A 24,160-nucleotide genomic window follows, 5' to 3' on the forward strand; every position below is an offset into this window, starting at 1 on the left:
GTACACCTGTAGCAAATATAATACTGTATGTCAAGTATCACTGAAAATTTTTTTTAAAAATTTTAATTTTTAAATAAAAGTCAGAGAATATAAATCAGTGTACAGTGAAAAGCAAGGCTTCCTCCTCCGCTGACGGTCAGTATCCCAGTGTCCCTGTCCACACACCACCATGGCTGCCAGATCTTCACGTGCATTCAGAGATTTCCTGGGCACACCACACGCGTGTGTACCTTCTTCTTCACGCTGAGCTGCACTCTACACATCACAGTGTCCCAGAAACCATCCCAGAGTGGAACACAGGGCGCTGTCTCTCTCTCACAACCACACAGATTCCGTCGCATGAATGTAACAACTTAGTGACCAGTCTCCAGTCCATGGACATTCAGGCTGCTTCTCTTTGTTTGTTTGGTTGGTTGGTTTTTTGCTACTACAAACTATCTGCAATGAAAAACACATAAAACGGCTCCCACTTCAGTCACTCCTTTCCTCTTTTTCTACTCTATTTTCTTTTCATAGCACTTACCAGAACCACCTCAAGGCGACCATATGATTTATGGAGCAGATGGGGGCACTATCAACAAATATAACTAAGACATAAATGTGACTGTCCCAGGCAAACAGGATGCCTGGCCCCCCACCTGCCTTCTGTGTGTGCATTCCTGTGTGTGTCTGTTCCTGCCCCCCCCCACACAATATAAGTCCTGAGAGAGTAAGAACTAGTCTGTTCCTTTCACTACAGTTTCTCCAGTGCCTAGAAGAGCGCCTGTGGCAGGAGCTCATTAAATATTTGATAAATGAATAAGTGACTGGGTAATGTGTCTGACTGTGCATCGTTGGTGTGTGTGTGTGAGTACAGCTTCAAGATAAATGCCTAAAAGTTGAATGGCTGTGTCCAAGGTGCTTGTTTCTTATATTTCGATAGACGTGACTATATCATATTCCATGACTGTGCACTAATTAACATCCCAGAGACACAACAGTGGGACCTCTGCCCGTCAACCCTCGTGCCCACACACATCCATGCTCAGTGTAGACCCACGGCCATGGCCAAGCTGTGAAACTCTGAGCCCCAAGGGCACCTGTTTTGGTGCAGGGGCAGGTGAGGGAGGAAGAGGCCCTCCTCACACCGACTGCTGAGGGTGTCTGGGGAGTCCTCTGCGCTCCCCAGGGCCCCTCACCAGCAGGACCAACATTTGCAGATTACCTGCCAGGCCCCTGATGGTCAGACACAGCATGGCAGCACCCAGTGCAGGCCTGGCTCAATAAATGTTTAACTAATTAATCCATCAAGCCAAGTCAGAGGCGAGGTTGATTACCTAGATTTCTTATCTATACAACACTACGAGACTGGTTAATTGCTTTCTCTTGTTTTAAGTTTTGTACTCAAATGACAATATGCTTTAGAATGATGTAGATACAGCCTCAGAGGCCAAAAACCTGATAAGTATGAAATATTCCCAAGGTGCCCTCAAGAGCAGATTGCCGCAGAAGCAATAGTCATTATCCCTAGAAGTCGATGCCTTAATGTGAGCATAACGCTGAGGTCACTACTCCCTGGCCTAGGACAGGATAACGGAAATCCAAAAACATGTTGTGCAAAAAATAAAAAGCCCACTTCAGAAAGCGTCCACCAGCACTGCCCCTCACTGTGGGCCCCGTGCGTGTGCTGACACGCAGGACACAGGAGAGTTACTGCATGAAAGCCTTCACTGTGGCCCGTGAGACGTGGCCAGAGTCTCAGCATGGCTCAGTAAGAAAATACCACGTTGGGTGAAACATAGGGAAGAGAAAACCTGGTCATCATGTAACCACAGTGGGAGGTGCCATGTGGTTCCTGTGTTTAATAAACTTCCCAGGGAGCGTGGGTACCCCTCCTGGAGCCCCACATTCGGTTCCCCAAGTGTCTTCACACATTCACGTCTGAGTCAGAAATTATCTGCCTTTGTTTCACTTACCCATCACAGCTGCTGAGGATTTTGTGCTGTTGGTTTTCAGTTATAAATACCAGACGAGGCCTTTCTGGGCAGCCATGTGGTTAGAGCTGTGCTCTGGGTGGGTCTAGGCGTCCTGGTGGCCCTCTGTTCACATTCCTGAACCGCGCAGCTGGGACACGCCCAGGACCTGCCACTTCTGTGTCACAGGCAGCAGTGGGGCTCCAGCAGGCCTAGACGGCAGGAAGGTGCAGGGAATCGTAGCCAGCTCCATCCAACCCAAAATTTCGGGTAACCTCCGAACAAAATGAACAAAACTACTCACAAAGGCATCTTTCCCTCACTTTCTAAAAATTTGCCTTTCTGTTCAACTGGAACAGCCACCATGCACTGGTCAGGAGTGGTGACCTGGCCACAGGCCACGCTGCCCAGCCCCAGCCCGGGCCTGAGCACAGAGACCGTGACCCACGGCGAGCCCTGCGGTGGGCGGCGGGCAGGCTCTTGGGGTTGTGAGCCCAGGGCAGGGAGCTGGAGGGCAGCCACGCAGAAGCCACCCCCGCCACCCACAGCAGGGCCCACGCTCACAGGATCTTCGTCTTCTCCACATTGTCAACACAGAGTGAGGCCATAGAGACACACGTCCACACACACATTTGCCACCTGTGGACCTTCATGGCCAACTCAACCCCTTTAGATGGAGTGGAGACAGGCCTGGGTAGACACTGGTGCCCACTGGATCTCAACGGGTCCAGGGTCTAACCAAAGTCCACCAGAGGCTTTGGGGACTGTGTCTAGGGCCTCACAGGGACACCTATGCTGGTCCCAAGTCTGGTCACCTGTGAGGGGACATGACTGCTGGGTGGGAACAACAAATCACATATCAGGAAGCACAGAAAGGGTGTCCAGCAGGGGGAGACTGAGGCACGAACCCCAGAGCAGGCATGACTCCTCCCGTGGGACCCACAAGTCTACCTGCCACTCCTCTGCCATCAAGTGACCTCCTAACAGATGGCAGCTCTGGAACTAGTGGGTCCCAGATTCCCTGCATCTGTCTGTTTTAGAATGAGGAAGAGCGGTCTGTCCTGGGGATTCTCACCAAGAGCCGTGAGGTGCTGTGGAAAGAACGAAACTGTGACAAAAGGCAGGCTAGTGCCACCTGTCTGCCGTCAACGGCTGGGTAACCTCAAGCACATCTCAGAACCTCTGGTAACTTTGATTTCTTAACCTTTAAAACAGGGGAAGCGTCCAGTGTCCTGTTTGTTGTGAGGAGTAGAGATAATGTGTGGAGGACACTCAGCACGCAGTGGGGGTGGTACCTGCACTGGAACAGAAGGCCAAGGCCACCCACCGACTGAAGAAGCCAGCAGACTGTGGCCTTGCCTCTGCTGCAGGGGACCTTCCCGGGACCCTCCCGGGAGCAGAGATCAGGCCAGGGCACTTCTGTCAAGTGTCACAGCTTTGGGACCCACCACGGAAAAGGAGAGCCAGGAACACTCAGAGTGGGGTCAGGTGCTCAAGTGGCATGTGGGCAGGGAGCAAAGCATCCTGTCACCTGAAGGATGTTTTGTTTCACTGGGTGTGGGGCCATTGTTTCTTCACACCCCCACTTAACCCATTAGCTATTTCTGCCCACCCCCGCCTCTCACCTTCATCCCAGACCAGCATTTACCTGGCACCTGTGAAACCTGCGGCAGTCTCCTGTGCACTGAGCTTTGAGGTTAAGACTATGGGAAGAGCTGAACGGTTCGATGTAGGGAGAGATTTTTGTATCCTGCTGTGAGGAAAAGCCAGCTGTCTCAGCAGAGCTTACAGGACAGCGGGGGTGACCAACAAACAGCGGTCATTGGCAACCAGAACTTTCTATTGAGGGTGCTACAGGGTCTTTGTCCTGTGATCGTCTCTGCCGCCCCAGTGCTCAGGAGTGCCTCTGTGGGAGTGATGGGCAACGTCTAAACTGACACATGAGCAAAACGCACACAGCACACCCAACAGGGGAGCAGGCGCACAGGCAGAGCTGGGATGGGTGACAGAAAGAACACAAGGTGACAGACAGAGGCTTGGGGCAGGCCCGGCTCTGCAGCCAGTGATTTCTGAGACCCCTCCAAAAATGCCCTGCCCCTCTAGGCTGTGATTACTCGACCCTGAAATGGGCTCCTGGCCCCCTCAGCCCTAACATCCTATGACTGTGACATTCGTGCGACACTTGCCACAACACAACATGGGAGGTGGTTGCTATTAGCAGAGCATTTGTGTGTTTACACGGAATGTGTTTGCTACCGTCACAACATAATGAATATTCTCACAGATTATATGTGCAAAGAGCTGCTCAGATTGAACTGGGGTTCTCTTCAGATACACTATTGATTTTCATTGTTTCAATTTCCTCCATTGCTGAGTTCCCTGCAACCACCTTCCAGTTGGATTTCACCCAGCAGAATGGTCTCTGCCTGCTCCTTCTGGGAATCTGTCCATAAAACCTCAGAACTGGGGAGTCTGAGGACACTGGCTGGCTTGGACAGAACTTTATCTTTCCAGGGGAATGATGGTCTGACCTCTGAGAGCCTGTGGGCATTTCTCTGGCTCGAGCAGCCGGCATTCTTCCATGGCCACCCACTCTTCTTATATTAATACAATAAAGAAAGAAACTTCAGCAAAGTTACCCCGCTGAGGCACATGGCTCTCAGTCAGGGAGCAGTGAGCAGCGCGTCTCCACTGAGGCTCCTCCAGTGCCCACGTTCCTACCTTTTCAACCCGTTTCCTTGCAGTACCTGGGCTGCGCAGCGTCTGGGCAGCACTGGTTCCCCAGAAGGGCGGCGAGCTCATTCCCTGCACAGGAGGCCTCTCCTGACTTTGCAAGGGCTGTTTGGGGTCTGGGATCCGTCGAGGGTCCTTTTCAGCATTCCTCCTCTGACTCAATGTCACCCCAGGACAGATTAGCTCTGCACAAGACCTGGGGTGTTGGTGTTGGACATCGCTCTGCCTGTGCTCTTGGGGAACAGTCACGGATAGAGCGTCATGGAACGACTTCTGTGACACAGCAACGTCCCACGGCAAGGCTGTTTCTTACAAAGAATAAGAAGTAATACTGGAAGGGCTGCTCACCTGACAACTTCCAGGAGAGTGGGAAGTAAGCCAAGAGACCATGATGGAGAAAAAGGTCACAAAGAGAGAGATTAAGGGCCCACTGTGTCCCAGACGGGATGAGCGGGGCTGTTCATTCCTCCAACGGAGGCCTGGGGCGCTGTCCTGGGTGCTGAATCCCCACCTCCGAGGACAGCTGACAAGGTGCCCTGGCACTTACATACTTGAAAGGGGAGACTGACAATTAAGTTATAAACATCACAGAAAAGACGAGTCTGCACATTGTAAATGCTGTGAAGAAAACAAAGCAGGGTGGCATGACAGACAGCGGCAGGGTCCAAGAGGTATAGCCTGGCTGGTCAGGGAAGGCTTCTCTGAGGAGGTGACATTTAAATAGAGACCTGCAGGCTTCGCTAAAACCAGCCATGTAAAGATCAGAGAAAGCATTCTGAGCATACATAACAGCCCCTGCAAAGGCCCATCGGTGACTTCAGGGCAGAAAGTTCGTGGGGCTGACGCCCAGGAGAGCAGCGTACTGGACAAGATCGGTAAGAGACAGGAGCCTTGGAAGGAGCGTGCATTTCATTCTAAAGGGCATCAGGAAACGCCGCAGATTTTCAAGAACAGTGGCATGATCTGACTGATGTTTGTTTAAAGATGACACTGGCCACTCTCAGAATGGATTGTAGGGGGCAGGTGTGTCAGCAGACAGACCAGGGAGAGGTTTCCACAGATGCCAGGTAAGTGATGGCGGCTGGGGTGATGGCAGTGGAGGTGGACAGAAGTAGCTGGACTTGGGTTGTTTGTTTGTTCATTTGTTTTGAGATGGAGCCAATAAGACCTGTGGGGTGTGAAGAAACAAAGAAACTTGGGGTAACTTCCAGAGTTTCTTGGCTTGAACGAGTTTCTGATGGAAATGAGTTGTCAGTGTGTCAGGAGTCCCAGGATTCTGGAGAGGGAGACAAGGGGTGTGCTTGTTTGTTGTTTCAGGAGTTTAGCAGCCAACCCATAAGAAATACAAATGCTCATCACACTCAGCTCTGCAACAGGAGAAATGTTTTAGCTTTTGTTTGCATAGGATGATTTCTCCCTGACTTCTTTAGAAAAACAAATGCTGAGCAGAGGTTAGGAACAAAACTTGGCATAACTGTAAACATCCATTCTGTGGAGACACTACCAAAGGCAGGTTCTGTCTGCCAGAAATGTGTTTGTTTCTGATCTGCAAGAGCAGGAGAGGCCTCAACTCAGCGGTGCAGTGGGGAACCCCACTTCACACCTCGCCCAGTGGGTCTTGAAGCAACGTAACAGAGTGTCTGTGCTAAGGACCCTAGTGTGTTTGGCGGGGCTCAGGGGAGGAGTCGTGGACACACTCATGAGGGTTGGTGGGCAGCCAGCAGCAAATGTCACCTTGTGGGTCCTGGAGGGAGAGGACCATTCCCATGCTCACTCGCTTGCTGTGTGGACAGACTCTGAGAGACAGTTCCCAGCCAGTTGGTGTCATGTTGCTTGATGCCAGTTTTGCGTTAAACACTGTAGCCTGTTAACCTGCTGAGTTACGGTTCTGGGTGGGCAGCCAGAATCCATCACAGCACTTCAAACTCTTTCTTCTTAAAATAAAAAGAAGATGGTGATGGTGGCAGTGATGATAAAGACAACGAGCTCGATCTGGTTCCCGTCTTGAAATCTTGAACTCATGGAACTAAAATGACCCAGACGATGGGCCTTTTTAAATCTTTTCTGGACCATTCCAAGGAAGAGCTCCATCCATTTTCCAACCTTTCTCTGCCCTCTGCTCTGGAGAGGGCAACTAGGCCCCTCCATTTCTTTCCTTTTAGGCTCAGGATAATTTAGCGCCCAGAGTGAGCCAGACACTTTGGGAGTTTGGCCTGAGGCAGACTAGCCTGGGGAGCCTGGGGGGGTAAAAAATTTAGGAACAAAGGCACCAGACTTCTCTCATCTCAAACGTAAATGTCCTCCTGTGTGTGACACCACCAGGAAAGTATAACTTGTCTGTAGGGGACAGAGAAAGCCATCCCCAGCAGAAGCAGTCGTTCGTGGACTCTCTTGTTGGTCGCCATAAATTGAAGCCTTGGGTTGACCCAGGAGTCTGATCCCTGAGCCCGCTTCACTGAAGCTCCACTGCAGTCTGTGATTTACCCTGAAAAGTCTGTGGTCATGGTTCCCACATTCCTCCTCCTCTTTCCAGAACAGAAGGGAAGGTAGCAGATTAGCTTTGATGCCAGGAAGTGTTCAGTACTGCCTGTCACTGCTCCACGTACAATGGGACCCTTAAGGGGAAGGAGGCCAGAGCCAGACAACTCTGGTCACAGTGTCTGTGGAAGGTGAACCTTGGCTGTAGGTCAGACTCAGTGACAACAGCACAGAGCTCAGTAGAATGACGGGGCCGCTGAAGATGATGAAGGCAGTGCTCCATCAACGTGTGAAACTCGATGACAATAACGAAAGGTTTGGGTGGCAATAGTAAGAAGTGTTTTGACTTACAATGGAAATGGAAGGCCTTCTTAGCTTAGAGAAGAAGTCAGGAAAGAACGTGTGTGCACTTACATGCATATGTGTTTGAGAGTGTTGAGGGCACAAGTGTACGTGTGTGTGTGTGTGTGTGTGTGTGTGTGTGTGACACTTTTGTACTGGAAGCCAAATTGTCCACTGATTTTCTGAAAAGCTGCATTGTCCCTTTCAGCTACCAAACCCAGAAAGATGACCTGAGCAGATAGATACTGCCAGGGAGCTGAGGAAGCACCAGCAGGCAGCTCTGGGCACCCAACTCAACACCCATCGGCCATTGATCACCGCGGAATTTCTGCTCCTAGCACATGGCCCCACCACCCAGCCGAGAAGGTACAGAGCTCGCTTGTCTACTCCAATGTGTGCACATTGGGAACTTGTGCCCTGGAAAGCCCTGAGTTGTTCTGACCTGTTTGTGATTTAACATTTCAGGCAAATACAGCCATTTTCCAAAGGAGGATATTTCCCTATGTCTCCCACAAAGAACCCAGTATTAGCAAGCCACTTGGAACTTACCTTTCGTTTGGTGATGTGTTTGTGAGATGGTTCCATGACATGTCACCAACGCAACATGTGGCTTTGGGAGAAGTGACAGACAAGAGCTGTTTTCGACTCTGATACAGATTGGCTCATGGCTGGATGCCCAGCTTCAGGAGGGTGACATGTACCAGCACACAAAGGAGCAGCCAGAGCAGGTCAATTCTGAAACACATACACACATGCAGTTGTTAGCATGTCACAGAACCTGTCGTATTAGACCATCCCACGCAAATTCTTTCCAACAGAGTCAACCAGCCCCCTCCCATGGATGCTGTCATCAACATTAAATCAATACTTCTTGCAAGAGAGGAGTATTTCATCTAATAATCAGCTTATCTGAGCCTCACAGTGCTGGCTGCTGTCACCGAAAGGCATTTTTTCTGCATCCATTATTTACATTTAACTATCCATTCCGTTGATCTTTGTATCAGTTGCATTTGGATAAAATGTGAGCTTCTAATTTAATTTGGTTTGGATTTCCTTTGACATATCTATTTATGCCAACTGCCCAAGAGGAAAAGACCCTCAATAATAATAACAGTCATGGAAACTACTGACACTTCTAGTTTGCCGATTCTGGGCTCCAGCCACCAACAGGACTGTGTAGTGTGACCTCCAGACAAGTCTATACGGAATCCATGGGTGGAACCCTATTTGGGTGAGGATGGGCTGGAGCTGCGATGTTCGCCGCTGGCCGTCTGGCTCAGCAGCCCGGCCCTGACCGCTGCCGGCTCCCCTTCTTACAGGCACAAGAGATTCCAAGGGGAGACTCCCATAAGACTCCTTTGCACTCTGAGTCAGCGAATAACCAGAGGGCCAAACTAGAGTGAACCTCACAGAGGACCTGGTCCTGCCTAAGGTCATGGTCACTTCTGTTTACTGTTCTCCAAGTTTAGCTTTCCTTCAGGTAAGCTGCCCCTTCTCCAGGAGTGTCACAGGACAGGTGGGGCAGCGGTCCATCACATCCATCAGAAAGGAGCATTTTCTTTGAGTGAGAATCAAAGAGAAGGAAAGAAACCCGTGGGTGTGGTGTGAAGAGCACCTGTGTGAAGACCCCAGCTCACCATCTGTTAGCTCGGTGTTCCTAAAAGGGTGGCTCTCTGCACCACACTTTGTTCACCTGTAACACACAGGTGGTCAAATTCCTCTGTGACATGGGGTTGGGGCAGGGCGTGCCCGATACAAGAAGGGCTCCGTCTGGTCACCCATCAGCCCACTGCACCACGCATGGCACCTGCTCTGATGCTTGTCTGCACACCATCTTTCCCCACTGCCTTGCAGGTCCTTGTGGCCTGGTGTGGCCTCCATCATCTCAGAACCCCAGCCCCCAGCACAGTTCCCAGCCCACAGCTGGCACTCGTGAGTGCTGACTGCATATATGCACTTATGTCAGTTCCAGCTCACTGCAAAGATGCTCAGGGACCCCAAGCCCCTCGTGGAGGCCACAGAACTGGATGGTGGCAGAGCTTCGTGGCTTCTAGTCTGTGCAGCACAGTAAGAGCCTCAAGTTTGTATTTACTTTAGAAAGGTTCAATTAAAGACCAAGGCCAAGGTGACAACCAGAACATCACTAATATTATCAAACTAGGGACACATTCAGAATCTATTTTTCCAACTTCCTATAACTTACATGTCAGCAATCCATCACATAAAATGAAAAAGAAAGTTGCAAAAATGTAAACATTGTTAGTGAAGACTAATTACACAGTAGCACCACAGTAGTATAATAGCAATTGACAGGACAAAAACGCATTCTAATCGTGAACTGTACCTGACGTGAGCATTATGTCACCTAATATCCTGCCGTTCACACAACTATGTCCCTACTTGGAAGGTGCCAGTAATGAATATGCTATCAAGCAGGTTTTTTTCAATTCACATATTTCTCTTGCAGTGATTCTGCAATCAATTTTTCTGACTTCCTTCATAAATAAGATACATTACCTTGTATTATTAAAAAAACAACACATTCTCCTTCCCTGAAAGGATACCATATATTAGATGACCTTTCTATATAAAATCATAAATGAAAAAGACCATGCAACCTGGAGGAAAATAAGTAATCAAACAATAAATAGGACACTAGCTGCAGTTGGGTACACATGCTATAGTTAAAAGTCTGCAAAAAGAATACTTTACAATGCAAAGAATGAAAACAGAATGTAGTTTTATTACAGCATGAGATAAACCTCAGCTTTTGCACAATTCATCACCAATTTCTTCATTTTGTTGTTTTAAACACACTGTGAAGACATACTGAGTAACTAGTAAAAATTGTATCCAATGCAAATGGCATTGCAGGTAAGTTTTATTGACTTAATGCTCTGACAATAAAATTATAACAATCAGTATTATTCTGATTGATGGCAATTTTTACTTTCACTTTGTAATGGACTTGGAGTGTCACAGAATTGTGTGTAGTATTGCTGCCACCTCAAGGTCACTCACTGAAAATGAGGCGGCTCACTTCAGTCTAATGCACTAGCAAAGGCAAGTGAGTGCTGAAGGCTTCAGGGATGAAGATATCACATTGCGGTCACGTCACAGTAAATCTAAACTTTTATTTGCAATGAAATAATGGGTTTTATATGCAATTTGCAGTGAAACTATACCCTGGCGATGCTAGCATGGCATTGTGCGTACCAGGTCTGTGAAGGAAAGCCTCATAGGGCGGAGTCTGGGGAGAAACGTCGGTTCACCAAACTGGACAGCCATTTGTGCACAACTGGCATGTTGACAGTGCACAGTCCAAACACAGTGGCGTCCTTAGGAAAAGACATATTCCCTGAGTTTATTTTTCTTTCATAAAGCTCACTTGGCTTTTTTCCTCTCCTTCTCAAATCTTCCCTGCTTGGTGATTTCTGTAAAATGGAGTCTCTTCCAAATGGATTTACCAAAACTGCCCTTCACATGAGCAAACAGTTGACGGGAAAGGAAGTGCCAATGAGCTGACTCCCTCTGAGACGCGGGCTGTGCCCAACAGATTGTCACAGCGCCCCTCTGACTGCACTGGTGTGGCAAAGTGGCACTGTAAACCCAAAGGAGGGGATGTGGTGGCATTTTTCAAATTTTAAAGTGCATTTACCCTCTAACCAGCAATCCATTTCTAAAAATTTACTTTTCAGGTATTATTATACATATGCACAAGGATGTCTGTACAAGGAAATTTATTACATTGGAAACAAACTACATGTCCGTCAACAGAGGACTTGTTAGAAGAATGAAGAAAATTTATAGTAAATCCCTCAGATGGAACCCTGCAGCCTGTGAGGTCAGCCAGGCAGCTGTCCACACACCAATAGGCCACAGCTGCCAATGTCATATGGTCAAGTGGGGGAAAGGAGTAACCACAAAGCAATGTATGCCGTGTGTGTGGGTGTGTGTGTGGGTGTGTGTGTGGGGGGGTTGTGTGGGGTGTGTATGTATGTGTGGTGTGTGTGGCGTGTGTGTTGGGTAGAACCTCATTGTGGAAAACATGATGGGCCATTAACAATGGATCCTTTGTAGGAGAAGTGGGGGAATAGTAATGGGCCAGGCAAGACCATTTTCACCAGCTACCAGCTATGTGAGTCTTGATTTTTATACTGTGTATATGTATTAACAACTTGAAATGTGTAAACAAAAGTGAAATGTTCCTAAAGCTGCTTTAGATTGTAATTCAAAGGGAAAGTCACATTATGCAGACGAGAAAAAGGAGGCCTAAGAGGTGGGGTGGGCTGGGGGCCTGCGGCTGCTGGCCCTCTGCCCAGGGCCCCCCCTCTGGTCCAGCCCCAACGCACATGTCTCGGGGCCCCCTCATTCCATTCATTCTCCTGAGTCTTCAATTCGTTGTTCTCATCCGGTTTCTCTGTAATTCCAGTGCTCTGCTTCTCTGGGGATCATCTCTCCGAGTCTCTGCTATGAGGAGAAGAGCCAGCCCTCAGGCTCCTGCTGCCAGCATGTGGCCCCGCTGGCCAGGTACAAGCTGTGTGTGCTCAGGACGCACAGTGTGACTGCGTGATGAAGAGGCCCCACTAAGCGGCCCCAGCGGCCAACTGCCTTCTGCTGCAACTACAAGTTCAGCAGAGTTGTGTACACTTAGCTACATCTCCAAACCCAAATGATACAGCAGTAAACACTGCCCACCAAACAGCACTGGCAGGAGGCAGAAGAAGTGCCTTTGGGCCACAGACTAGAGACCGGACGTCTTTCCAGTAGGGACAGGCAGCAGGTGGGTTGCTGTTTTTACAGCTCCTTTCAATGACAAATCACTACCCGTGAAGCCAAAGCTCTACCTGGCTTTGCTTAGAAGTTCAAGTTCTGTCAAACGTCCACAAGATACTGGATAAGCCACTGATAAGCTGCGTTTTAAAAGCACGTGCATTTCCCATCCAAACCCATGCAGGGATTGGCTGGATTTCTTCTGTTTTTAATTTGAAATGTTACAGTTCAAAAGACTATGAGTATTCCTCTATTCACCCAGCAAGTTTTACAAACTTTATCCATTTTGAAAAATCACCATCATCTTTATTATATTTGGAGTTATTGAAAAAGGGGCCATGCAATAAACAGAGGTTACTTCATTTTAAAAGGATGCCTCTGTCAATTTCTGGCGTAGGGAAGTCCTTCCCCTGTTTCTCAAAGATGTGTGAACAGAAGGTAATGGGAAGCCCTGCCACACCCTGTGAGCTGGTCTCCAGAAGGGAAGATGGTGCAGGCGCTGGGCGCTGTCCAGACCACTGGGTCGTTGCCCCTGCTCTGTGGGCCCTGCAGCCCCACCACCTCAAAGCTCTTCCCACCCCCCACCCCCAGACCTGCAGCTCTGAAGTTCTGTAACATGCATTCTGCCATAAACAAAGAAAGCAAGATGGAGAGCAATGAGAGCAGGAATAGAGAATGCTGACATCAAGCCGCCGGCCGGGCCATTCGAGAAATAAGCCCCACTGTCTTGCCCTTTCTGGCTACGGCTTTCACACAGCTATGAATTGGGACACTGTTTAACCCAGTGCTTCTGCCTACAGACCCGCTTTCACCTTCTGCAAAACCACCTGCCATCCTCTCAAACGTACACAGACACATTCTAAAACACCGCACTGCATCAGGCATTCCAAACTCAGTTTTAAGATGGCATTCTGGAAATCCAAGAGCTCCTAGGGACAGGTGTGACCTGGGGGGGATGGGGGAGGGCCAGTCTGGTGGGTGAAGTGTCGGCTGCAGCCCTTCGCGAACAAGCAGCATGGCAGTGCAGAATGACGCCCCAGCAGAGGCGAGGGGCCTCACACACAGCAGGGTTGGAATTCTCTAGAAGGGGGAACTGAAGACGCCACTCCAGGCTGAGGCACCGACCTCCTCAGCCAGGGCCCGGAGGTGAGGCCTGCCGTGAATAACACTGGCGACCGCCATCTGACGTGGGCTCTCCCCGCTGACCAGTCCGGCATCGCACAAAAGTAGGTGGACAGGATTAATGATGACAGCTGTTGACGTGGCAGGGTTTTGAAGGTTTTTATTCAGCATTTAAGAGATTTACAGGAAATCTCCAGGCAGTTAAGGCGAGGGGCTCAGCTGGCTCAAAGCCAGCCATGCGGAGGGTAACTTCCATTCCTGGGATATGGAGTCATGCCGTCAGGAAGCAGGCTGACCCCAGTAAGGTCAGTGTCATGGCCAACTACCCTGGGCTCAATTTAGACACATAACTATGGCAATGACTGTGCCCAATCGGTTATTAGAGGAGATTTATTGACGGATATGCTTGAATAGCAGAGCCATTAATTGCAATTACCAGACAAGACACTGTTCACCTCGGGAACTGGATACCACAATGCCCTACCAACTTTAAACCCCATTTGCTCTCAGGCTCTCGGCTGGCGTCATGCAGCTGCTTCAGCTCCCCCACACTGAGGGCCGGGACTGGGGTGTAGCCGGACACCGCCCCAGCTGGAGAACGTGGCAGGTGCTGGGCGCGGGGCTCGGGGCTGGAGCCGTGGGAACCGCACGCAGCCCGCAACGCCCCTCACTGAGGGCGGGGGGGGGGGGGGGGGCAGTCCTCCCCTGACGCCCCGCCCCCGCCCCGCCCACCAGCAGTCGGGCAACGCCTGCCGCCCCCGCTCTACCAGTTCCCGCTGGCCGACTTGCTTCAAACACCCTCTGGGTGGCCTCCGGGCCTCCTGTCGGGGCTCAGCCCTGCCTGTGGTCCCCAAGCCTGGAACGCTGGACTCCTGGCTTCGTCCTCCCGGTCTTCCTCACGGCGGCCTCCCCTGAACATCTCACTTCTCTACAACAGTGAAGACTCCGGGCTCCCCCTCCTGTCTCTTTTCTTCCCTCCAGTTGTGAGGTTCATGGGTCTGCCTCTTGGTGTCGCCCCGTCAGCAGATGTGGTCCGCCTCTGTCCGCCGCGGCATGGCCCCTGACACACAGTCGATGTTCAAGAAACATTTGCTGAGTGAGTGGACGGACCCAGTACATTCTGCAACTGTGCCAGAGGGCACCTCTCTCTAGCTCCATCATGACTCCCCTGAGCGCAGGGGTTCCCATGGCACCCCGCCAGTACCACGCACACCACAGGCATTTCACAACTCCAAACAAACGTGTGGCAACTTGGGAACGCAAGTCCTGTCCAGCCGCCCACTGCCAAGGGCACACCGCCCTCCACTTCTCAAAGGGCAGCAGCTGCCAGCACCAGTCCTGCTCCTACAGGGCCTCATTCATGAAACCCACCTGACAGAACAGTGAGGTCTGGACTGTTATGTTCTGCAGTTAAAGGTGACACTTTGGGGCACAGAGAGGTAAAGTGACATGCCCAAGGTCACACAGCTAGTAAGTAAGGAAGCCAAGAAACAGAGCCAGGCAACCCAGCCCAGACTCTGCGCCTTTAACCTCTAGGCTTTGCTATGTCCCTTCACTCTGAAATCTAGGATAAATGCAAAAGCCACTGGACAAATGCTCCGCGAGAGGCCTTTGGGTGCTAGTGCTATGTCCCCTGAGTCACTCCTATTTTCCTTTCAGAGTAGCTTACAAATCACAAATCTCTGCTCCAAAGTAAGATGTCCCCTTATAACCTTTTCTGGGTAGACAGAACGTAAGGGCTACACTAACCCGAGGTCAGTGAGGCCAATGATTTTCAGAAGTTCCTTCCGTGTGGGGGAGGCAGCGCTCCCCAGAGCTGCGAGAACGCAGCCCCAATTCTGGGCCTCCTGGTCTGGGGGACAAGAATTCTGGGCCAACAGAAATGAGCATCTCTGTCCATGCAAAGTTGGCCATTCCAGGGCCTTTATTCTACACCACCTCATTTTTAACATGCAGGAGGGCTTGGTTACTGAAGGCTGCTCAAGTAATTGCAATTATCCACACTCAACTCTGAGGCCCAGTGAGGTCACAGATTCATTGCAATCAGAATCTCCTCAGCGGGCCCCCGAGCCTCAGACATTTAACCCATGTTGTCTCTCATCTAGTTCTCTATTTCACACAATCGAATGGAGTCCTACAGACTGAATGCTGTACCCCCAAATTCCCATGTTGACACCTATCCCTTGTGATGGTATTTGGAGGTGGGGTCCTGGGAGGTGGTTAGGTCATGATGGTAGGACCCTCATAAATGGGACTGGTACCTTAATAAAGCGACCCCAGAGAGCTCCCTTTATTGTCCCTCCCACAACATGAGGACAATACAGTGAGAATATGGCTTTCTATGAACCAGGAAGAGGTCCTCACCCCACACTGAATCTGCCAGGGCCTTGACCTTGGAGCGCCCAGACTTCAGAACAGTGAGACGTAGATTTCTGCTGTTTACAAGCCCCCCAGTCTATGGTTTTCTGTTACAGCAGCCTAAACGGACTAAGTTGCAGAGTGATTTCATGCTGGGTCGATGAACCTGAAACACTACAAGAATCTCAGTCACCTAAGACAAATGCCACTGTATTTGTCATTCATTCACTCATTCATTGTTTGTTCCCCCATTAGCATGTACTGGTGCCATTAGCGTGTACTGCTGCCATTAGCGTGTACTAGTGCCAGGCACAACACCAACAAAACTTGCTAGCCGGCCTCAAAGAACCCACCACTTACAGAGGGGCTTCACACTGCGGCAATAACCACACATGAACTACAGTACTGCAAGAGCTGGGCCATACAAGGCACTAAGAGGGCAAAGGGATTTGATGTGGTCATGGAGGGCAGGGAGGGCTTCCCTGAGGACATGAGGAAGAGGAAGAGGTGACCACATGTATAGGAGGGGACACCAGTTAGGCAGCTGGGAAACCACGAAGCACATCTGAGGGCAGGCAGGTGTGATGGGGCTGAAGCTGGCCAGTGCCAGAGACATCGGCCAGACCGGGAAAGCTAGACAAAGGTCTGGATCTTTATTAGAAGCACCTGGAGACTTTTAGGCACCATCAGAGAGGGGGAAATTCAAGGACAATTCAGAAGGTGACAGTGACAGCTGGCAAGACATCAGCCCTGTATAGTCCACTTGTTAAGGCGGGAAACTGGACAAACACGCCAAAGAGAGAAAAGGAAAGGTCAAGAGCAAGGGCTGAAACAAGGATTTCCCGGCCCATCTTACGATGACGGGAAAGTCAAATGGTCAGGGCGTGTGTCCCCAGAACAGCACAGCGGGGCCGTTAGCACTGCCCGGGGCTCAGCCTGCAAGCCAGAACGCAGGCTCACAGCCAAGGGTCAGTTGTGCTCAGCACGGACAGGTTCTATTCCGCACTATTCTCCCTAGGACATAAAAAGTCTACATCCTTGTGCTGACAACGACACCTTACAACCAGGATAACAGGGCACCCACTTTAAACTACACAACAATCGCAGAATTGAATGCTGAGAGGAACCCCAAATGTCCTCTGAACATTTGTGAATTTTTCCAATATGTTCAGATATTTTCATGTATAATTTATTTCCTATGAACATGTGTGTTTGGTGTCCTCTAAATACACTATGTTTCTCATGGGCTTAACCCAAATGTACTTACTGCCTTTCGGGTCCCTCTCATTCCCACCTGAACCTCAGTGGGGCACACACACACAAGGCTGTACCCAGAAGGTGCTCAATCTATATAGTTGACTGACTGACTGACTGACAGCAGACCAAAGGCTGCCTCTGAGTCTGATGGTCAAAGCCTTAAAGTCAAGAGAATGATCCATCTAAAAGCATCTGGTAAGGGCGGACGGGTGGCTCAGTTGGTTAGAGTACAAGCTCTGGGCAACGGGTCTTCCGGTTCAATTCCCACATGGGCCAGTGAGCTGTACCCTCCACTAGAATGAAGTCAATGAGCTGCCGCTGAGCTCCTGGGTGTCCAGATGTCTCAGCTGGTTGGAGCGCGTCCTCTCAACCACAAGATTATTGGTTCGACTCCCGCAAGGGATGGTGGGCTTCACCCCCTGCAACTGACAACGGCAACTGGACCTGGAGCTGAGCTGTGCCCTTCACAACTAAGATTGAAAGGACAACAACTGACTTGGGAAAGTCCTGGAAGTACACACTGTTCCCCCAATAAAGTCCTGTTCCTCTTCCCCAATAAAAAATAAAATAAATCTAAAAACAAAATAAATAAATAAAAAATAAAAGCATCTGGTAAAAACACAGGGTGGCGATGAGGTGAACTGTCCAAGACTCCCATGCCTGGCTCACCTAAGAATGGAAAACGCTGGGCAGAACCTGCCCCTCTCCAGGCCAGAGGCATCACTGAGGAAGCATGGACGAGCATCGGACAGGAGAGCTGAGAAGCATGGCACGGGTCTTGTTAAAAGGTCAGGGGCAGATGAGTGTCCTCAGTAAACCGAGATGCTGCAATTCAGAAGCACGTCGCTCTCACAAACAGCAGAAGCCACTGGCCATTGCCCTGGCCACCAAACAAGTTCACACGGTCGACATTCCGGGTGGAACTGATGTGCTAGCTCCCCGATTTCTCACAATGTAGAGGGTCTATACGAAGCTTACACCTGTAGAAACCATCCCCCAGCTGTCATAGTCACTGCTGAAATATCAAATCTTGAGTTTTTGAAATTTTAAATCTGAAGAGATGATGGAAGGGTTTGCCCGAAGAAACCACTTAAATAATGCAAATTCAATTCACTTCCAATTTTTCAAAGCCAAGTCTAAAGACTTCTGGACTTCTTAACCAAAATGTAACTAAATCCTGGGTGTTAGCACAAATTCACTTGCCAACAAAAATCCGCATTTAGGAAAAACAGGCTGAAACCCATGCAGTCACATGTGACATGACTAGCGGGTCTCACATCAAGTCTCACGACTGGTGAGCGGGTTTCTGAGGGGTCAGGTGATGCTGGCTCTTCTGTGCGTGTCCTCTGCCTCCCATGCTCGCCTGGTCACTAGAGTTGGAGCCCGGAGCCGTGTGTGCTGCTCACCAAGGGCACATGGAATGAACGGAGATGCTCGCTGGCCCTCCATCTCTCCCTCCCGTTCTGTATAACTCCAGTCTGAACCTTTGCAATAACAATAAACTGCTGTTTATAGACCATTTACTATGAGCAAGTACATTGCTGCTTGCTCATAGTAAATGGTCTATAAATGTCCTTTAGATTTTCAACAGCCGTATGAGATAGATGTCACAAACCCCATTTTACAGATGAAGTAACAGAGGCACAGAGAGGTTAAGTAACTTGGCTTGGATCACACAGCTAGTGGGTGTTAATAGGCTTTGAAGCTCGAGGTGAAATCCTGTCCACAGCCAGATTCTGAGGGCCTCCTCTCTGAGGCCAACTCCCAGGTCTCTAACAGAACGCCATCTTTATCCTCTCTCCCAAGCCCCAGCTTTCACTCTGACATCCAATCTTCCAAAACAACTGCTTTCAAGTAGCTTCTCAAATAAAGTCCATGCCTGGAAGTGCGTCCGCTGAGTGGGATCACTTTTTCACTCACTCACTGAGTATTTATTCTCTGTAGGTAACTCTCGGACCGTGTTCTAGGCCGGAGGGCATATCGATGAACATGGCTGACAAGCTCGTGGATTCCTGGGGCTCAGGGCCACCAAGTAACGGTCACAGAGCTAAGTCCACAAAGACGTGTGACGTCAGACAAGCAGAGCCCTAACACAGCCCTACACCTGAAAGGCCGGCGACAGATGCTGGTGGCGGCCTCTGCCTGGGTCAGCCCCACCCCCACTCACCTTTCTGGCTAGTGCTGTCCTGCTCCCACCACAGCGCCCTGTGCCCAGTGGGTGTCCCCACCATCCCAACTAAAGTCCTCCCACCTCTTCATGTTGGTCCATTTCCCTTCACACACCAAGCTGATCGATCCATTTGTGAACTCAGGCTGTTCAGAATCTCCGTCCAGGTCGCCCAGAGGTGTGAGCTGAGGGACAGGTGCTGGTGCAAGAGGGTAGATGACATGGGAGCCTCGCCACCTGTGCCTGCCTGGTCCTGGAGGTGCCACTTCTGTCTTCCAGCAGATTTCTGCTGCGCCTTCCAACCTGTGGCCTGTGGGGGCTTATGACAGGCAGCTCTGGCCTCACAGGCAGAAAGGGTATGAAAATTGCAGTGAGGCCCCATCTGCCTCTTCCCTTCCCTTTCTCAGTCGTGTCTCCTTCTCATTGGAAGAAATGTCCCAGAAGGTCAAATACCGCACCGTGGTCCACAGGACATGAGGAACTCAGAGCCGGGCTCAGGGGTAGACGAATCGCTGTCTATGGTCACCCATTTCCTGGCATTTAAGGAAGCAGGACGTGGGACCCCCAGGCAGCTGGTGACGATGCCAGCGGCCTCTCCTAGTCTATCGCCTCCAGAGGAGCTGTCAAAATAACAAATGACACATTTTTGGGCCACAGGATTCCCTCAGCCAGGCCCTCGGTTTGATTAGCGGTTCCTTTTCCTTTCAGTGTCTTTTTTCATCTTCTCCTTTTCATTTTCTGCCTCTGCTCCTCTCATCAATAAAGGTCACCACGCTAAGGAAACTGCTTCTCAGCGAAGAATTTAACGGTCTCCTATTATAATCACGTTATCTTGTTCAGAAGCAGGTGGGATTACCTGTCAACAGGGTTCTGGGCATAGCAAGCAGCTGCCACCCAACTCAGCTGAGGCTCCTGGGCAGATAAAGTGGCAAAGGAGACGGCCCTTTGGAAGCCTCAAAATCTCATTTCCATTCCCCTCCTGGAGGAAAGACTCACTTTATTGACAAAGAAGACTGAAAATTGCTTGAGTGCTCCAGCAACCAGGTGTGCTGAAGCAGAGAGGCAGTCTGGCGGAGGCGAGCCCCCTGCACCAACGTGCATCTCCACTGAGCCTGGCTAAGCCACGCACAAGTCTGTGCATATGCCAACCAGACTGAAAGCAGCCTGCTGGTGCCTTGCCTGGCTCCCAACCATAAAGCAACATGAATTCAGGGGATCTGTCCCTCCAGAAATCAAACTCAGGGGCTAGTTCAGGGGTCCGGGGGTCAGGCCTGGGTTACCTGGACAAGGCAAACGTTTGGCCATGCTTTCCAGGGGAGTGAGTGGCTCCACTGCATGTTCCAGGTAAGCCACTAGATGTCACCACCATGGATTCTTTTTTTAATCCATTATTATTATTATTACATAAGTATCACCTGTTTTCTTTCTTTCTTTTTTTTTTTTTTACCACTGTGGATTCTTGTCCCTGCTACCAGAGTCCCAGGGGCTAAGGACCTCTACAGAATTCCATCCCAACCTGGCCAGCAGGGCTCTTTGAAGAGGCTGTGACAGTCTGAGCTCCTCCATGGGCCTTTTCTAAAGCAGTTAGCCGCTTAGACCCAAATAGCTGAGCTGAGAGTGAAGCAAGACCAGAGTCTGCTGGAGCAAACCCCAGCCCTCACAGCAAGCGCCCCCCCTTTCCCCAGCCCTTCCTAGTTGTCAGTGGTTGAGGTGTACCCTTCTGACACATACAGGTCCTCGATTAGAAACGAATTAATATGTGTGCCTCGTAGCATCAAACGTTTTAGATGTCGACGTGCTGCTGAAATAATGTAGGTCTCTGGCTTTTAGCAGACAATGAACGACAGATGGGTAATTTAGGGTGATTCCTGAGACCTGAAGTATAATTATGAAGTATTTCAGGCTGTATATTCAGGACGCAAAGTGTAAAGAACCCAGAGCTAATGTTAATTTACTACTGACAGCTGTATATATCACAATATATCACGTCTTTTAATCTTACATTCCTTCTGACTTACATCAAGCAATCTTTTCATTCATTAATGAAATCAAGCCTTGGCATTATTCTTAATGACCAGTCTCATTTTGAACCCAGAAGATTCCTATAAATAAACTCCGTATCTCCATACACTAGACATCTGAACCTGAGAAAAAGGAGAACATCTTGTTTACAGGCAGAATGAAAACGTCAAAAAGATGGAGCCCACCTTGTCACAGCCCCACAGGACCTAAACAGGAAGTCAGGGAACATGTTTGCGTTTCTCTTCTCAGTTCACACCACGTCCTTTACTCCCTTTTAAGCCCCTCTGCCTCCTCTCACACTTCCACAATCTATCCGTTTCCGAGGCAGTATACTCAAAGTATATTTTTTAAAGGTCATAATAAAAATTACAACTAAAAGAAATACAGGCTAACATGCCTCCTCCAATTTTCTGTGCTGTGCCAAAGACTTACATGACTAATCCCTTCCAAAGAAACCTACTCTAATCTCATTACACCACAGACCAGGTATCCTGCATAAGGAACATTGCTGGGAACAAATTGGTCTTCTCAAGTTTCAATTGGTCCGGCATCTCCTTCACCTTCCAACCAGTCATCTCCCGGCTGCTTACTCAGTGCACGCTTTAGTGTTCCCAAAAGTTAACCAGTGCTCTGCTGTAAGTTGTCGCGCAAACCACAGGTATCACCAGACTCCCTGGCCACTTTGGAAGATACAGACCTCTGATACTTGGAGAAGAAGCGAAACCTTTAACCTCATCAACCAATTAACGATCCCAAAGTGGAATAATGAGATGTGTTAAGATAGAAACTCAGTTATCTGGACAATTACCCATCCGGAGACAGAATCAGACTCCACAGAGTAGGTGCCAGATAACTGAATAAGCGAGTTTCCTGTGACACTAAATCTTCCTATGAATGGTTCATTAAATCATGATAAGTAACATTCAGTGGCAAGTGGAACGTGCTGAGGAGAGCTTCGCTGAGATGGCCACAACTCCGGTGAGAGCACATCTGAACGTCTTTGCATTCCTCTGACTTGAAAATGTTCACCGTGATTTTCTAAAGAGCTCTTGCATAGGAGACAGAAACACTGACTGAGGTTTTGCTGCACTGGCTTTTGTAAGTAATCTAGGTTTTTCTGTTGGATTCTGTATCCTATAACTTTGTCTTCAGGGAGGAAGGTCCTAATTCTTGCTTGAACATTCCTGTGTGGCTGGAATGGTCTCTTTCCCATGCTTCTGAATAGAGGAGTGTCAGTCCGCAGTGGCTGTGTCGTGCTGCAGTGACAAACGGCTCGGAAACCTCACCAACTTCCTCACCCTATGTATCCATCGTGGGCAACCTGGGGGGCTCAGCCCCTCACTGTCACTCTGAAATGTAGGCTGACAGGGGGGCCACTATTTCAAACAGTACTGTCAACAGGCCAGCCGGGAAGAGTACTCTGGAAGGCACTGCACTGGTGACTAAACGCCCCAGGATGGAAGTGGCTCCCCTCACTTCTGCACACAGTTCATCAGCCAACACCTGTCACAGGCCACAACTCTGAGCCAGGAGGACCAGTGAGTCCTATCAAACCCTGTCCTAGAAGGGGGACATCAGGGACAGCTGGTGACCACCAAAAGAGACTGCACAGGAACGTCAAATATTCACTTACCTTCTTCCACTCGTTTTAGAATGCCCTTATTTTCCCTGGATTATAATCTCTCCACTTTGTTTCTGCACTCTCCCCTGATCAGAGCATTCTCTGATTTCGGTCTGTCCACTTTCAGATCCATGGACATCACGAAAGAAAAGCCCGCTTCAGAAGGTTATGAACTATGATGTTTGTGTTGGTAGCGAAGAAAAGGGGAGGGAAGAAACCTGCACACTAACTGTTTGATCTCACTTTCTCCCTTTTATGTAGTTCTGGTTTTCCTTGGTTATTTTTCCTTCTACCCATCCATGCTAGCCTCCTGCTCAGTCTTTTATTGAAAACAATTACTCAACCCTTTCTTTTTCCTTCTTCTGAGCTATCTGGCAAAGGATCCTGTAGGATAACGGAATTCTAACTTTGCTGGTTTCCAGCCCCAAGTTCAGGTGAATTTGTACCCTGAGATACTTACTGGGTCTGAGGAACTACTGACCTGTCTGAACAGTGACTGGCTTTGTTGGCGCCTTCTCCCCTGGAGGAGAACCCAGCCTGCTGCAGACACTGTCTGCAAGTCCCCAGAGGCATCTCATTGAACAAGCCCAGCCCATCACCCCCACAGTCTTCAGCGTGACTGTTCCTACTGTTGGTGACCCCCCCGCCCCCCACCCCCCCACCCCCGCCCAGTCCCGACCCAAGCAGCCTGCGGTGTCGTTCTCAACGTGCCCAAGCCGGCGTAGCCGGTGGGTTGCACGCATGCCTTCCTTCGCTTTACCCTACTGACAGGGCTGCTAGGACCCCGGTGAGTATGCCATGGAACAGGTGCAAACGCCACCACCGTGGGGCCCTCGGGACGGGCCTGTGCCACCGGGTTAATAAGCTACCAGGTCTGGCCGCAGCCCCAGGATGCGCTCTCCCCCTAAAGCCCCCCAGTAGCTGTCCCCGGCCGGCTCTGCCCCTCCCCAGGCACACCTGAGGCTGAGCCAGGAAGCGCGCGGGACCTCTACGTTCGGGCGACCGAAAGCACCGCGCAACCAAAAGCACCACCGAATCCAGGCGCAGACGCCGCGGAGGCCCGCGCTCCCCGGGGAAAGGCCGCGGCGGAGGACCGAGGGACGGCGCCGCAGCACAGCAGACGTGGCGACCGGGGGAGACGCCAGGTGATACGCTCTGACTCGACCCAGACGACCCCGAGGGCAGCGCGGCCACCCGGGGAGCCAACGCCCCGCCCGGAACCTGGCCGCGCTCACCCGCCCGCCCCTCGAGCCCCTCGAGCCCGTGGGCGGGGCCTGCGCGAGGCCCCGCCTCTCGGTCACCTGACCTGCCCGCGGCTCACGTGATACGTGCCAG

At 50.3% G+C, this 24,160-nt stretch overlaps 1 long non-coding RNA gene across 5 annotated transcripts; it reads right to left on the reverse strand.

The window, feature by feature from the left end:
- Positions 1–53: 53 nt before the first annotated feature.
- On the reverse strand, positions 54–24,096 carry LOC109451923 (uncharacterized). 5 transcript variants are annotated; one of them, XR_016022151.1, is made up of 6 exons: positions 23,783–24,017; positions 8,055–8,240; positions 3,601–4,993; positions 2,904–3,043; positions 1,956–2,227; positions 54–438 (listed from the first exon to the last, which is right to left on the reverse strand). It is a non-coding gene; the product is annotated as an uncharacterized LOC109451923 (long non-coding RNA). The 5 variants fall into 5 exon arrangements; XR_016022149.1 differs by having other exon boundaries at positions 1,956–3,043; positions 3,601–4,987; XR_016022148.1 differs by having other exon boundaries at positions 1,956–3,043.
- Positions 24,097–24,160: the final 64 nt, after the last annotated feature.

The sequence above is a fragment of the Rhinolophus sinicus genome, chromosome 8, assembly GCF_057876585.1.
Source record: "Rhinolophus sinicus isolate RSI-liver-muscle chromosome 8, RSI-T2T, whole genome shotgun sequence".
Lineage (NCBI taxonomy): Eukaryota > Metazoa > Chordata > Mammalia > Chiroptera > Rhinolophidae > Rhinolophus > Rhinolophus sinicus.